The sequence below is a fragment of the Balaenoptera musculus genome, chromosome X (assembly GCF_009873245.2).
Source record: "Balaenoptera musculus isolate JJ_BM4_2016_0621 chromosome X, mBalMus1.pri.v3, whole genome shotgun sequence".
Taxonomy (NCBI): domain Eukaryota; kingdom Metazoa; phylum Chordata; class Mammalia; order Artiodactyla; family Balaenopteridae; genus Balaenoptera; species Balaenoptera musculus.
In genome coordinates this window covers 7,274,563-7,289,077 of record NC_045806.1, presented here as the reverse complement: position 1 = coordinate 7,289,077, position 14,515 = coordinate 7,274,563, and the positions used below count along the sequence as shown (strand labels likewise).

At 45.4% G+C, this 14,515-nt stretch overlaps 1 protein-coding gene across 2 annotated transcripts in view; it reads right to left on the bottom strand.

Annotated features, from left to right (window-relative positions):
• Positions 1–7,622, bottom strand: part of CLCN4 (chloride voltage-gated channel 4) — an 86,831-nt gene extending 79,209 nt beyond the window's left edge. The window contains exon 1 of one of the 2 annotated variants that reach the window (XM_036840468.1): positions 7,466–7,622. The gene's annotated coding sequence lies outside the window, so the exon portion shown is untranslated. Of the gene's footprint in view, positions 1–6,039; positions 6,308–7,465 lie in introns of those variants that run through there. The other variant, XM_036840467.1, reaches the window with a different exon arrangement.
• Positions 7,623–14,515: the final 6,893 nt, after the last annotated feature.

The window sequence follows — 14,515 nt, the reverse complement described above, 5'->3', positions numbered from 1 at the left end:
ATCTTCTCTTTCCTCGACTTCAATGTCACTTCCACCGAGGCACGAACCTTGGCCATTTGGTTCCACGGTAAACCCCAGCGCCTAGACTACTGGTAGGTCTCAAGCAGGGGCAATTTTGCCCACCAGGGAACACTTGTCAATGTCTGGAGTTCAGCCGTCACAAGTGGGGGACGGGGCAGTGGGTGCAACCCACATCGAGCGGGTGGAGGCCGGGGACGCCGCTAAACATCCTACCGTGCACAGGACAGCCCCCCACAGAGAATCATCCGGCCCGAGAGCCCACAGTGTCCAGGGCGAGAAACCCTGGCCTAGACACACGGCAGGGACCCAACAGATACTGGCTGAACAAAGAAGTAAATGAGGGAGTGAATGAATGAATGAATATCGAGGCTCACGTCTCATGGAAACGCCTTTGCAGTTCTCAGGATATCGGTGGTCTTTTCTCAGGGTACTAACATTTCACTTAATTTTTCATCCAACGAATATTTAATGAGCACTTACTCTGCCACGTGTTATATGCTGGGTTTACAGTGGTGAACAAAGCACACACAGTTCCTTCCCTCACACAGCCTATAGTGCAAAAAAGAACATTCTGTACAAGGCGTCTGGGGACCTGGGTGGTTCCCCAACTCTGTCGCTACTGGTCACATGACCTTGGGCAAGTCACCTGACTTCTCGGGGCATCTCTTGGTCATACGTAAAATATAAGGGTTGCTTTGATTTTTGAAGCTAGCTAGCTTCCAACATCTAAATTCTATGCATTTAAATAATCCCAGAGGTCTTCTCCTGTTTGGCATTTTTACATTGGCGTAATACCATAAGCATTGATTACAAAAGCTTGAGGAATCCACACACCCATCAAGAGGGGACTGGTTAAGTAAACTTCCACACCGTCCACACTCTGGAACATGCTGTGAGCAAGCTGATGTATGTACAACAGCTTCCAAACAGCAGGAGTAAGAGAAACGAGGTCTATCAAGTATATTACTCTCCCAAGTACTTTCACAAGAAAATGGAATGAATGAATGAATCAGTGCTACATGATACAATACGGATGAATCTCACAATCATGCCCAGTGCAGAAGCCAGACATAAGAGTGTACAGATCATAGGACTCCAGGTATAAGAAGTTCAAGAACAGGCGAAAGTAAACTGTGCTGACAGAAATCAGCATGGTGGTACCCTCCAGCCAGAGGATTTGACTAAAGGAGGGCAAGATGAGGCCCTCTGGGAGTACCAAGAATGTTCTCTTCAGTTGGTCAAAACCAACTGAATTAAGATCCATGCATTTCATTCCATGTAAATTACATCCTAGTGAAGAAAAAAGAAAAAGGAAAGTGCTATATACCTTCTATAGATGGATGTATTTGCATAGACATTTTCTGTAACAGTATATAAGACAGTTATCAGTGGTTGCCTTTGGAAGTGGGATGGGGGACCGGGAACGGGAAAGAGACTTTGTCCTCTTTCCATAACCTTTATCCTGTGTGAAATCCTCCCAAAAAGCATCTATTACTATTTCGATGGAAAACAAGTCATTCAAAAAATACTTATCACTCTCTAGAAAGGAAACCAGCCCTGCCCTTAGAAAGGACAACTTATCTCTGGCCAGCCCCTGACAATACAGTCAAGCAAGGGTTTGATAATAAGGCCTTTCCCGCAGCCCACACGCCAGAATTTGCAGAGGGCTCATACACCCACCCTCCTCACCACTAACTAATCCCCCTGGGTCTGGTTTGGGAGGGTGCAGGGCTGGAGGGCTGCTGGGTAAGCTGGGAACCTCCGGGCCAGCAGGTCTCCCCTGGGGCCTCAGGTTCGTGCGGTCAAAGGCACCTGGAGCTCAGGTTAAAAATGCTGCCCGTGGGCTTCACCCTCAGATCTCAATCAGAACCCCTCACATGTCCAAGAGTCTACATTTCTTTTCTACCTTCTTTCTAGCTTTCTATTGTGCACATTTTCAAATACACAGCACATGACGGAGAAGAGTCCAATGAATAACACCAATCAGATTCAACCAGTGTTCCTATTTGACTGTATTTGCCTCTTCTCGCTCTCTCTTCATTCAACTGAACCATTTAAAAGTAAATTATTGTGGTTCTCAAAGTGTGGTCTGGGGACACCCTGAGGTCCCCAAGGCCTTTTAAGGGGGTCCATGCTGTCAAAAACATCCTTATAATAATTGTAAACTTTTATTTGCCTTTTTCCATTCTCATTCTCTCATGAGTGTACAGTGGAATTTTCCAGAGGCTACATGACATGTGATACTGCAACAGACTGAATGCAGAAGCAGGTTTGAGAATTCATCTGTCTTCTATTCAGCCATACATTAAAAAGATCTCCAAAAATGTTAAAAAAAAACCCAAAAAACTTTAAAAGTAACTTATTGCTCTCATGACACTTCACCCCTAACTACTTCAGCATGCATCACTGAAAAATAAGACTCCTGTACATATACACGTGTTAGTTACCTACTGCTGTGTAACAAATTACCCTGAAACGTGGCAGCAGGAAACAAGCATGTCTCACCTCACTGCTTCTGTGTCAGGAATGACGAGTGGCTGAGCTGGGTGCCCACCACACCACAAGATTATGGCACCTAATCAAACTTACAATCGTTTCCTCACATGATCGAGAAGGCAGGCACATAAAAATAACCCAGGTGTCCCCAAAGCCTATTACCGATGTTTGTTCAGGCCAGGATCCAATCAAGGGCACAAGTTGTATTTGGTTATTGCCATGGACTGAATGGATCCCCCCGCAGAATTCATAAATTGAAATCCTAATCCCCAATGTGATGGTATTAGGAGGTGGGGCCTTTGGGAGGTGATTAAGTTATGAAGATGGAACCCTCACCATGCGACTAGTGCCCTTGTAAGAAGAGGCCAGAGAGCTAGCTTGCTCTCTTCCCACCATGTGAGGACACAAGGAGAAGGCAGCCGTTTGCAATCCAGAAGAGAGCCCTCACCAGAACCCAACCATGCCGGCACCCTGATCTCAGACTTCCAGCCTCCGGAGCTGTGAGAAATAAACGTCTCTTGTTGGTAAGCCAGCCAGCCTGCGGTGCTGTCACAGCGGCAGAGCTGCCTAGGACAGTGATCCCATCTCTTAACTCTCATTTGATGGAGAATCCTCCTCCATTTTCTTTTTTAACTTATTTATTTTATTTATTTATTTTAGGCTGCATTAGGTCTTCCTTGCTGCGCGGGGCCTTTCTCTAGTTGCGGCGAGCGGGGGCTACTCTTCGCTGCGGTGCGCAGGCTTCTCACTGCAGTGGCTTCTCTTGTTGCAGAGCACGGGCTCTAGCCGTGCGGGCTTCAGTAGTTGTGGCACGTGGGCCCTAGAGCGCAGGCTCAGTAGCTGTGGCGCACGGGCTTAGTGGCTCCGCGGCCTGTGGGATCTTCCCGGACCAGGGCTCGAACCCGTGTCCCCTGCATTGGCAGGCAGATTCTAAACCACTGCGCCACCAGGGAAGCCCTCACTCTTTTTTCATTTTCTTTCACATCACTGACTGGGTGCAGAGACAGCGCCCAATGACCCACCTAGGGTGCCAAGCCATTCTGGGGACAAGCTACCTGGCCGGCTGTGGGCGCCACCTGTAAAGAAAATGGCTGGAAGTGGACAAAGGAGGCTGCCTGTGCCCTGGCCTCTGCACACTGGCTCTTTCTCACTAAAGACCAACCCTCCCCCAGGAGAGCAATTTTTATGGGGCCAGGAAGAGGCAGAGAGAGCGAGCTGAAGGCAAGGGTATTGGGGGAGGGGCACACCACAGTCCCAGGCCCGTGGGGCGACAAGGATAATTTTTCTGATCATTATAAGCTCCCTCCCCCAAACCCACTATACATGGCCCACGCCTTGCAATGCCACTGCCATCACCGCTTCCTGTCTCCCGGGAGTTTCCAGCTTGCTGACCCTCTTACATCCATCTGATCCCCCCAAAAACCAAAGAAGCAGGACCAGCAAGTACAGTAGCCCCGTTTACATTTTCGGCAACGGCTCCAAGAGGTGAAGTGATGCAGCAAAGCCGCTCTCTGAAGTGTCAGAGCCAGACCTTTAGCGGCCAGTCCTGCACTGGAGCGTAAAGCGCATGACCGTGGCGGCCACGACGGGCACCAGCACCCCCGTTATCTCACTCCCTCCTTTCGACGCCTCCACACAGGTCCTTCTATTCCCACTTCTGCAGATAAGGATGGGGAGTCTGGGCTACCCCAGTTCCAAACACGCTGATCCAGTGCTCGTGTTTTTCCCTCTTTCCCTGACACTCTGGCAAGCTAGCTTCCCAGCTACGACTGGCACACAAAACAGGCCTCCCCTCTTTGACTGAAGCTACTTCTGGAACCCCAGAGCATAAAAAAGTCTTCGCATTGACAACATCATGAAAGGGAATCGGATCTCTGACCAAGGGCTCAGCATGAAACAAATCATAGGAAAATGAATTCTAGAATACCAGAGCCAGAAGAACATTTCAAGACCATCCAAATCAGTGGTTCTCAACCAGGGGCAATGGAGCGCCACGAGGGAACAAGTGGCAGGGTCTGGAGACATTTTTCATTGTCACAACTTGGGGTGAGGGGGCTACTGGCATCTAGTGGGCGGAGGCCAGGGATGCAGCTAAACAAACATCCTCCAGAGCACAGGACGGTGCCCACAACAGATTCATCCAGCCCCAAACGTCAATAGTGCCAAGGCTGAGAAACCCTGGTATAAATTCCTTGGTGACTCTGGGGGCAAGAAAACTGAGTCCCAAAGACACAAAGTGACTTGTCCCAGGTTCCACAGTCCCAAAGCCAGAAGTGGAGTCACGTCTCTACTACATCTGTCTATCATCTGCTCTGTCTGTCTAGGGGTGGGCTGGGGGAGAAGGGAAGGTAGGGACCTGAGGATCTGCACTCTAATAGCCAACCTGAACCAAATGAAGAAAACTGCAGTAAATTAATTACTGAATTACTGCAGCAACGCATCAGGGTGTCCAAACGCTGAAAGAAATGCCTTATTGAATTATCAACTAAAATAGCATTGTTTTACAGGTCCTCCCACAGTTGCTGCATGGGTCAAATGATTCATGGTGTGAGTTCCAACACAATTCAGTGATACCACGGCTTCCAGAGGGGTCACGTTTTACAGGAAAGAACGCCACATTCTCCTCCTAAGGTACCCACACATGTCCTGGCCTCCGGTCATATGTGAACCAGAGAAAGGAATGTAAACACAGGCCTGAACTCTCAAAAGAGTCCATTAAAATCCCACTCCCTGTTCTGCTAAAATTGAAGTCAGCTGACGCCCCTCCATCTGCCACTGCGTCATCAAGCCCCTTCTTTCAGCAAGCAAATTATTTAGCAATGGAATCAAAAAGAACACTGGAAATTCATGGCTTTTGGTGTTCATTTCCAGCTCCACCCCCTTCTAAAGACCTTTTTGTTCTGAACAGACGTAGCTGGTTTGCACTCTCCTACACGCACATTGGAAGCTTTATTTTTTATTTTACTGGATACTGTTATTTTTTAATCTATTTAAAACACCTGGAGAAAACAAACACATTTCTGACATACCCCTTTAAATGCTGGAACCTTGCAAAATAATGCCAAACAATTTAGACCGCACATCTAGCTCTTCAAATGCTAACCAAGAAGTTTCCATTCCATTTCAAGCAAAGCAGCTTGCCTTTGAAAGAAATCAGGCTGACTACTGAGGACAAACCCCCCGTAAGGAGAATCAGTAAACGCGTCATTATTCAAGAAGCACAATGACCGTCGGTAAACAGTTACCTTTGACAAGCCCCTCTCTCTCCTTACCATGCGTGTACTGTGATCATTCCTGATTTTTTTCCCCTCCTGTGAAAGAGGCCCGGGTCTTTCAGTCTGGCCCCTGCCCACTTTCCCAGGGTGCGCCTGCCAAGACCCAAGTCACGCGTGAGCCTCCAGCGGCCGCCCTCCGCGCCCCCCTGCTGCCTGGTGCCTGCAGCAGCCGCAGCAGCCAGAAACCCCACTTTCGCTTCCTGGGGCGCCGACGGGCTGCAGGGGCTCCTCCTGCAGAGTCCCTTACCTGCAGTGCCGCATGGCGCAGGCCACTCGCCCACCTGCACCGCATCCTAGAGCATCGTTTCTTCGGCGCAACGGCTGCGAACGCGCTGACGTCACCGGGAGGCGGGCTCACGCCGCCACGTGACGCCCTCGGGGCGAGGAGGGGAGGGGCGGGGGGGAAAGACCCTGGAAGTCCCTGGAGGTGAGGAGCGAGTGCCCGGGAAGCCTCGCTCTGGCCTCCTTTCAGGGCGGTGTGTTTGGTGTGGGCGGCTGGCCTAGCCTTCCACGAACTGTGGGAAACAAACAGCACACAGAAGGGGAGACCCAAATGACTCCAGGCTCCACGCGGGTAATAGGATTTCAATAAGGGGATTAGTAATGAAAGGAAATAATTTAGTCTTTTATTTTTAAAAAGTCTTTATCAAATGCGATGGAGAACTAAATAAATAAATCTATTTTGTGCAAATCAAAATGACAGTAAAAATACAGAGTGCATATACATATTTTGCATAGAGGGTCCATGTTTCAAACCGTATATCAAATACATTAATTTGAAGCATATTCATTGTGGAATGTAATACTAACTGCACTGATGAATAATGCTTTTAATTACTCTCAGTACCTGCATTCCAATATCAACGTGTTTTTGCCGAAGAAAACAACAGTGACACCACATAGTTATACTTCTTACTTGAACATTTGACTGTTTAAAGTAAAGCGCTATTGCATGAGCATGGTTGTACTTGTGTCTGTTTTCTTAAATCTTCTGGCAAAGAATTTGATCTCTCAGACATGAAAGTTAATTCGCAATAACTCATTATTATACGTTTTCTAATTTTTATCACATTCTGCGGAAGTGAGTCATCTATTACAGAAAATATGTACAATGTCAATATTTCTCATTCACAACTGAAACAGCCTTGCCTAGAGGGACTTAGAAAATTCCAACTGTGATCATTTCATAAATTTGAAATGGCATATTTCAGGCTTAAACTGTGAAGATATCAACTTTCTTGCCAAACCACATAAACGTTTTTGAAATGTGAAAGAGCAAAAGCAGGAACTGTTTTTATTTGTATTCCAGTTTCATATAGATTAGTTTCCTTTCGTTTGAGTTTAAATTGCAATTTTAACATTACCTTCGCTGGCGCCCCTGAAAGAGATGTGAAATGGGTTGTTTCACAAGCAGGCCAGGGTTACTTACTTGCTATTTATTCCGGCAGCTTTCATGTCCTTCTATATTTAACCCCGGGCCCTTTTACCACCATCCCCTCCTGATTAACCAAATTTCTGTTCAGAAGGTCAGTCTCTAATTTGGGGCTAAATAATGGCCCTTGTCTCGCCCAGCGATCGATTATTTTCAACTCGATTTTAAAAATCAACAGAGTGGCCGTACGGTATTCCAGGTCCTTCCTCTCATTTATTTTTCTGAGTGATAAGCAACTTACCTTTTGCTTTCAGATTCCTGAGATATAAAATTTAAATGCTACCGAAATCCCCTGCTCCACTGGGTTGAGGGTCCGCTAGAGACAGAAGCTGACAAGCTCATTTTCCTGCCAGAGGCAGAAGTCGATTTCAGCCTTCGGCGCGCGGGGCGGGCCCCCACTACCCCCCAGCCAAGAGCCAGGCTGCGAGCGTCACGTGCTCCGCCCAGCCACTCAGCCCTGCCCGGCAGGCTGGGTCACCTCGGCTCTGGAGGCCGGCCCTTCCAAGCCTCGTACCGTCGGTTCCTTCGGGCGCACAGAGGACCCAGCGTCCCCGACACGGGACGCGCTGCCCGCTGGGGTTGGGCTGCCGGGACTGCGGTGGTGGGAGTTCCAAGAATCAACGGGAGCTGGGACGCGGGGCTGTCTATAAAATGCCCTCCGACGTCCGAAGTGACTTGCTCTGTGTTCCGGCTTGGCGGAAATGACTCAAGCAGAGGCACCTTCCTCGTCGTGGGGCGATTTTTTTTGCCAGTAGGTTAGTTTCACCTTCTCTTCTCCAGGTGATTGTTCAAGTGTGAAGAACATTACAGCAAACAGGCAATTCAGGAAAAGCCTAAAACTGGGGCGCACAGTTTTCAGCAGAATGAGATCACTTCCGACATCCTCCACCTCCACCCATGAAATTGTCCTTTTGGCAAGGACTTAAAAAAAAAAAGGATTACCCCCCCCCAATAAGAATGTAAATTGAACAATCTTCCTGGTGGGCTGTTTAGCAATTCCTACCAAAAACCTTGCAAATATGCGCGGGTTGAAACATACAGTGGGCCCGACAGCTATTGCTATCATTTGCTCCAGGAACTAGCCTCATTAGGAAGAAAGGAAAGGAACGGAAAGAATCGTGAAAGGAAAAATTGCTGCAATATTATTTATGACCTCAAAGCACCAGAAGCAAGTTAAGTGGCCAAAAACAGAGGATAGGTTAAGTTTATAAGACATCGGTACAACACAAGAATTAAAACGGATATGGTAATAGATACTTTTCGACATGGAAAGACATTCACGGTGTCTTAAATGAAAAAAAGCAAGCTCCAAAGCATTATGTGCTGAATGATCCGACGAATGTATGTAGATGTTGAAGGGAAGCAGAAGATGCCACCCCCAAAATATGCCACTTGGCATACTGATTATTTTGAATTAAAGTTGCTTAAGAAACAGCCTGTGCAAAAAAAAGACACTCTGACCTTCCTGGGTCCCCCCAAAAGCATGTGAAGGTACCCTGCCCCCCACCAGGTGGATAAAAGGCATCCTTATTGCGGAGACAGGGAATTCACCACCTGGAAGGCTGTATAAACAAACCTTGTTACTTTCACTAATTTGCTAGCCCAAGCCCAAACCCCTTTGTTTCTCCAATTCTTCACAAACATATGGTTTCCTTGTCAAGAAGGTATAAAAGCTGCCTGCTTTGGTGACTTCTTGGAGTCTCAGAATTCTATGGGCTCCCCTACCGTAGGAAATTAAATTTGTTTCTCTCCTGTTAATCCATTTTATGTCAATTTAATTATTAGACCAGTCAAAAAACCTAGAAGGGAAGAAGGGAAGAGTTTCCCCCCCTACAGTTTAATATATTTATATCTACGCAAATGCCTTTGAACAGAGAAAACAACTGGGAAGCAAATTCACTAAAGTATCGACCTTAGTATTTCACTCATTAGTGAGATTAAGGGTATTTCTCATTTTCTTCTTTTTAGCTTAGCTGCATTTTCTAATTTTTCTACGATTAACATGCATTGCTTTTGTAACAAGAAACAGATATTGCTTTTTTTTTTAAAGCACTGTAGGAGACATAATCATGGATTATGTATATTTTGCTTTTTAACGCAGATTTCATTCCTTGAAGATTCTCAAATCATAACCGCAAAGCCCCGAGAGAACAATTCCTAATCATCCTAGGTTATTCTGCTCATAAAAATCTTTAGGAAGGAAGATGGCAGCTCAGAACTGGTGTTACCGTTTCATCGTCTGTAGGTCCAGCCTTAATTTCTCTTCCATTTAAATTCACTTCTTATTCTGCTATGTGTGAAGATTGAAAGATAGCCGTTAAGATCCTTCCTGAAAAGATTCTTCAAACACTTATGTAATAACCTTTGAGCTTTAATTTCTCCATACTGGCACCTTCTGTTTTCTTCACAGATTTCTACTTGTTAATCCCTTTGAATCTTTTACATTTTTTCCCTCTTATCTGCTGCTGGTACATTGGACAATGTCTGGGGACAGTTTTGGCTGCCACAACTCGGGGCGGGGGGTGGGGGTGCCCCTGGCATCTGGTGGGTGGAGGTCCAGGATGCTGCTCGCCATCCTACGGTGCCCAGGGCAGCCTTGCAACAGAGAATGTTCCAGCCCAGCATATCACTAGTGCCGAAGCAGAGAAAGCCTGCTTATAAAGTATAATTTGAGGCACCCAAATCTTCCATTTCCCAGGCTTAGGATGTCCTTTTTTTAAAAGATTGATTGATTGATTGATTGACTGATTGATTAATTGCTATGTTGGGTCTTCGTTTCTGTGCCAGGGCTTTCTCCAGTTGCGGCAAGCGGGGGCCACTCTTCATCGCGGTGCGCAGGCCTCTCACCATCGTGGCCTCTCTTGTTGCGGAGCACAGGCTCCAGATGCGCAGGCTCAGTAGTTGTGGCTCACGGGCCCAGTTGCTCCGCAGCATGTGGGATCTTCCCGGACCAGGGCTCGAACCCGTGTCCCCTGCATTGGCAGGCAGATTCTCAACCACTGCGCCACCAGGGAAGCCCCCCAGTCATTTTTAAGAGTTCACCATTGTATAACATGCTGGAAGCTCTGCTTCATTATAATCCCTTAAATGTGGTACTGCTGGCACGTGGGAAGTATGATTGCCTGTATCTTCATAGACTATTTCAGAATTGATGCACAGGAAGCCACAAAGGGTGGTTATCTCTGGGGAGCGGAGCCCAGTGACTGGGACACGGAGAGGGAAGGAAGTTTTCATAGACATGGAAGCACGCTACATGGTAAACAGAACAAAACAAAACAAAAAAACTGTCTCTGGGATACAGTGTTACACCAGAACCAACACTGTCTTCAAATGTTCTCAGACACCATCTTGAAGTATTACATAACAGCCATATGACAGTATTATTGTCTGTGCTATTTGTCAAGCTTCTGCAAGCCTCGATTTTCCCTTCTGGAAAGTGGGGAGCAGTAGAGGTAGTAAAAGGTTCCACCACCTGGGGGCATTTTGAGGCTTAAGTGAGGGCTCTGGAAAGAGTAAGCAGTGCTTTGCAGAGCCTTACTGGAGCCTGAGACGCAAGGAAAAATGTGTACCCCTATATATGCTTATCAAAATACCTAGCATATTTTGAGCCGAGTGGAAAAAGTTATAAAGACTCACAATCAAACACACACACATCCATGTATAAAGCCCCACGTGGCCCAGTTCATTTGCACACCATTGTCAACTCACATAAACCCACCCACGGGGACAAGCAGGGCATGTAACCCCTGGCCAGTTGGACATAATTATTCCCCTTACACAGTAATACAGGGTAAAATTGCACTGCTTCAATATGCTAGCCTCTAGCCACAAGCTGCTATTCAAGTTTAAGTTAATTTAAATTAATAAAATTTAAAATTCAGGGACTTCCCTGATGGTCCAGAGGGTAAGATTCCGCACTCCCAATGCAGGGAGCCCAGGTTAAATCCCTGGTCGGGGAGCTGGGTCCCACATGCACGCCGCAGCTAAGACCTGGCACAGCCTAAATAAATAAATAAATATTTTTTAAAAATTAAAAAAATTTTTTTAAATAAATAAAATTCAGTTCCTTAGTCACACTAGCCACATGTCAAGTGCCTGATCGCCACATGTGGCTAGTGGCTACTATATTTTAGTGCAGATACAAAACAATTCCATCATTGCAGATAGTTCTATTGGGCAGTGCTGTGAAGCATTTCTTTTAAACTAATTCCATTGCAATAAAACAATTTGTGTTTATTACCCAGGGGATTCTGCCTGTAACTGCAGAGTAGGAAAAGCAATCTGGCCAGAGTGTCTGTGGGTGGGAAGGACGGAAAAGCAGATTCCAGAAAGCTGCGTGCCTCTTGCCACAGGTCCCAGGCACAATGTTTCCAAACACCAAAAGACGTGCAGCCTCTGCCTTTGGATGTAACCAAGGGCCTGCAAATCTTGTTCCAAAATGAGGTGGCAGTGTCTGATCACTTGTTTCAAAGCAAAAATTGAGATGCATGACAAGAAAATATTGTCTGTCTACCTAACAGAGACAGACAATAAATCTACAAACAATGACTAACCCAGCAGTAACGAGTACTCCTGGCACCAAGAAACCAAGTCTCCCTGGAGAAATGACCATTTCCAGGTCACAAACATCTGGTCAAGCAGGGTAGTGTTACCGAACCAAACTTGGTCCCCTCGCCCATGGAGCAGCAAAACCAATCTACTGACACCGGCTTGTGGTGAAGGAAAGCGCAGCGTTTGTTGCAAGGCCAAGGAAGAACGGGAGGCTGAGCTCAAAAGATCCGAACTCCCCAGTGGCTTTCAGGGAAGGGTTTTTAAAGACAGTGTGAGGGAGAGGGTGACAGGGTGTGTTATCAGCTAGCTCGTGCACAATTCCCTCATTGGTTGATGATGAGGTAACAGGGTGATGTTTCAGGAATCTCAGTCATCAACCTTCTGGTTCCAACTGGTTTGGGGTCTATGTGACCAGCATGCAATTAACTTCTTCCACCTGGTGGAGGTTTTAGTGTCTGCAGACAACTGAAGGGTATGGCCCAGGGTATTATCTATAGCCCCTGAGGAAGAACCAAAGGCCCTTGACCTTGTTTTACGGCTAAACTGTTATTAGTCTTACTTGAATATTTTTTGTTTCTGTTTTTTTTTTCTTCTCTTATTAAATTTTTCTTTTTGGAACTCAGGGAAGGTTCAGGATGCTAAAGCTTTTCTACACACAAGAGGCGGGCAGGGGACACGGGGCCTGGGCAAGTGTCTGTCCCCAGGAAGGCTCTGTAGGGTCCCGCTCCGTTTCAGTAGCAAGGAAGCCATCTCAGACTCCTAGGGACATATAAAAAGGACCCAGCAGTCAACCAGTAGAGGTTGCCCCAGCTACAGAGGAGGGAATTTGAGCATTAATAAGGATAACAACTCCAATGGATTAAAGCACACCAAACATATTTAAATTTGTGTTAATAATAACGATACTAAAAAAAAAAATTCCAAAAACCAAAAACAAATTGGTCACCACTGTAACAGTGCTGGGGAAACAATTATTTTCAAAACTGGTCAATAAAGAAAAAAATCAAGCATTTATCTTGCTTTTCCCATACAAACTGTACCACTGGATAACCAAATAGACTAGTAAGTTTCTCTTTATAAAGGCATTTCAAAGTAAATAATAATGTTTTAAAAATTGAGAGAATATCATCATTTTGCAACCCTTAGTGAATTAATGGATCTATGTATTGATTATCAATAGTTGCAAACCTTATAAAAAGAAACATTATTATAAGTCACCTGATGAAGGTATGTCTTGCCACCCGTCCCAGCCCCCAAAAAAGAAAGGAAAAAAACGAACTGGAATCTGATCAAGCTTTTAAGTTCAACAACAGCTTTTTTTCAGCATTTATTTTTAGGAAATAAAGTTCAGAGGAACATGTTAAACTACCCCCAGGGATACAATGAGCCAAGTCCAGGCTGTGGGAGATCAGAAAACACACAATCTTGTTTCTTCAACAAATTACAAAGGTGTGTGTGTGATAGGGGGGATGGATCCTGTGAATTAAAAACAGACACAACTGCACTGAGATGCCACTGTGCACCTATGAAGATGGCTATGATCAAAATGACAAGTGTTGGCCAGGAAGTGGAGAAACTGAAGCCCTTGTACGCTGCTGGTAGGAATATAAAATGGGCAGCTGCTTTGGAAAATAGTCTGGCAGTTCTTCAAACGGTTAAACATAGAATTACCATATGATCTAGAAATTCTACTTTTATGTATAGACCCAAGAGAAATAAAGACCTATGTCCACACAAAAGCTTGTACACAAATGTACACAGCAACATTATCCCTATTAGCCAAAAAGTGGAAACAACCCAAATGGCCATCAACTGCCGAACAAATAAACACAATGTGGTCTATCTACACAAAGGAATATTACTCAGCAATAAAAAGGAGTGAAGTCCTGACACAGGCTACAATGTGGACGAGCCCAGAAGACATGATGCTGAGCGAACAAAGCCAACACACATAGCATGTGATTCTATTTCCAGGAAACGTCCAAAACAGGCATATCCACAGAGACAGAAAGATTAGCAGTTACCAGGGGCAGGGGGGAGGGGGAGAAATGGGGGTGACGGTTAACGGGCACAGGGTTTCTTTTTAGGGTGAGGAAGAAGTTCTACAATTGATTGTAGCATTTGCGCTACGAACATACTAAACTCCGAATATACTAAAAACTGATGAATTACATGCTTTAAAAGGGTAAATTGTATGGTATGTGAATTCTATCTCAAGAAAGCTCCCCCTCCCCAAAAAAAACCACAGACTTAAAAAAAAAATCCCAATAAACAGATATTTGGATTCTGTTCAGTTAAAAAAAAAAAAGAATGACCTTGAGGCAAGTGAAAAGGTGAACCATGGATGATGAATGCCATTGAGGAGTTATTAAATGTTATGATGTGATAAGGATACTGTGTCTTTCTCTCTTAGCCATTATGTACTGAAATGTTTCCAGCTCAACCAGAAAGGTGTATGGGATTTGCTTCAGAACACGGGAAGGGGGGGCAGGCGGAGGTGTAGACCAAACAAGATGGGCCAAGAATGGTCCATGGTGAAGGGGTAGGTGAGAGGGCTGCATGTGTCTTCATTGTACTATTCTATTTTCATACCTCTATTTTTATGTTGAAAAAATTTATAAACATTTTAATATATTTAAGCCTCTAACTACATTTTTTTAAAAAATCACACACATTTCCATTCTGTTCTTAAGGCAGGTTAGTTTAATTTTGTAGAAGAAATACTTTCAAACAATACAAA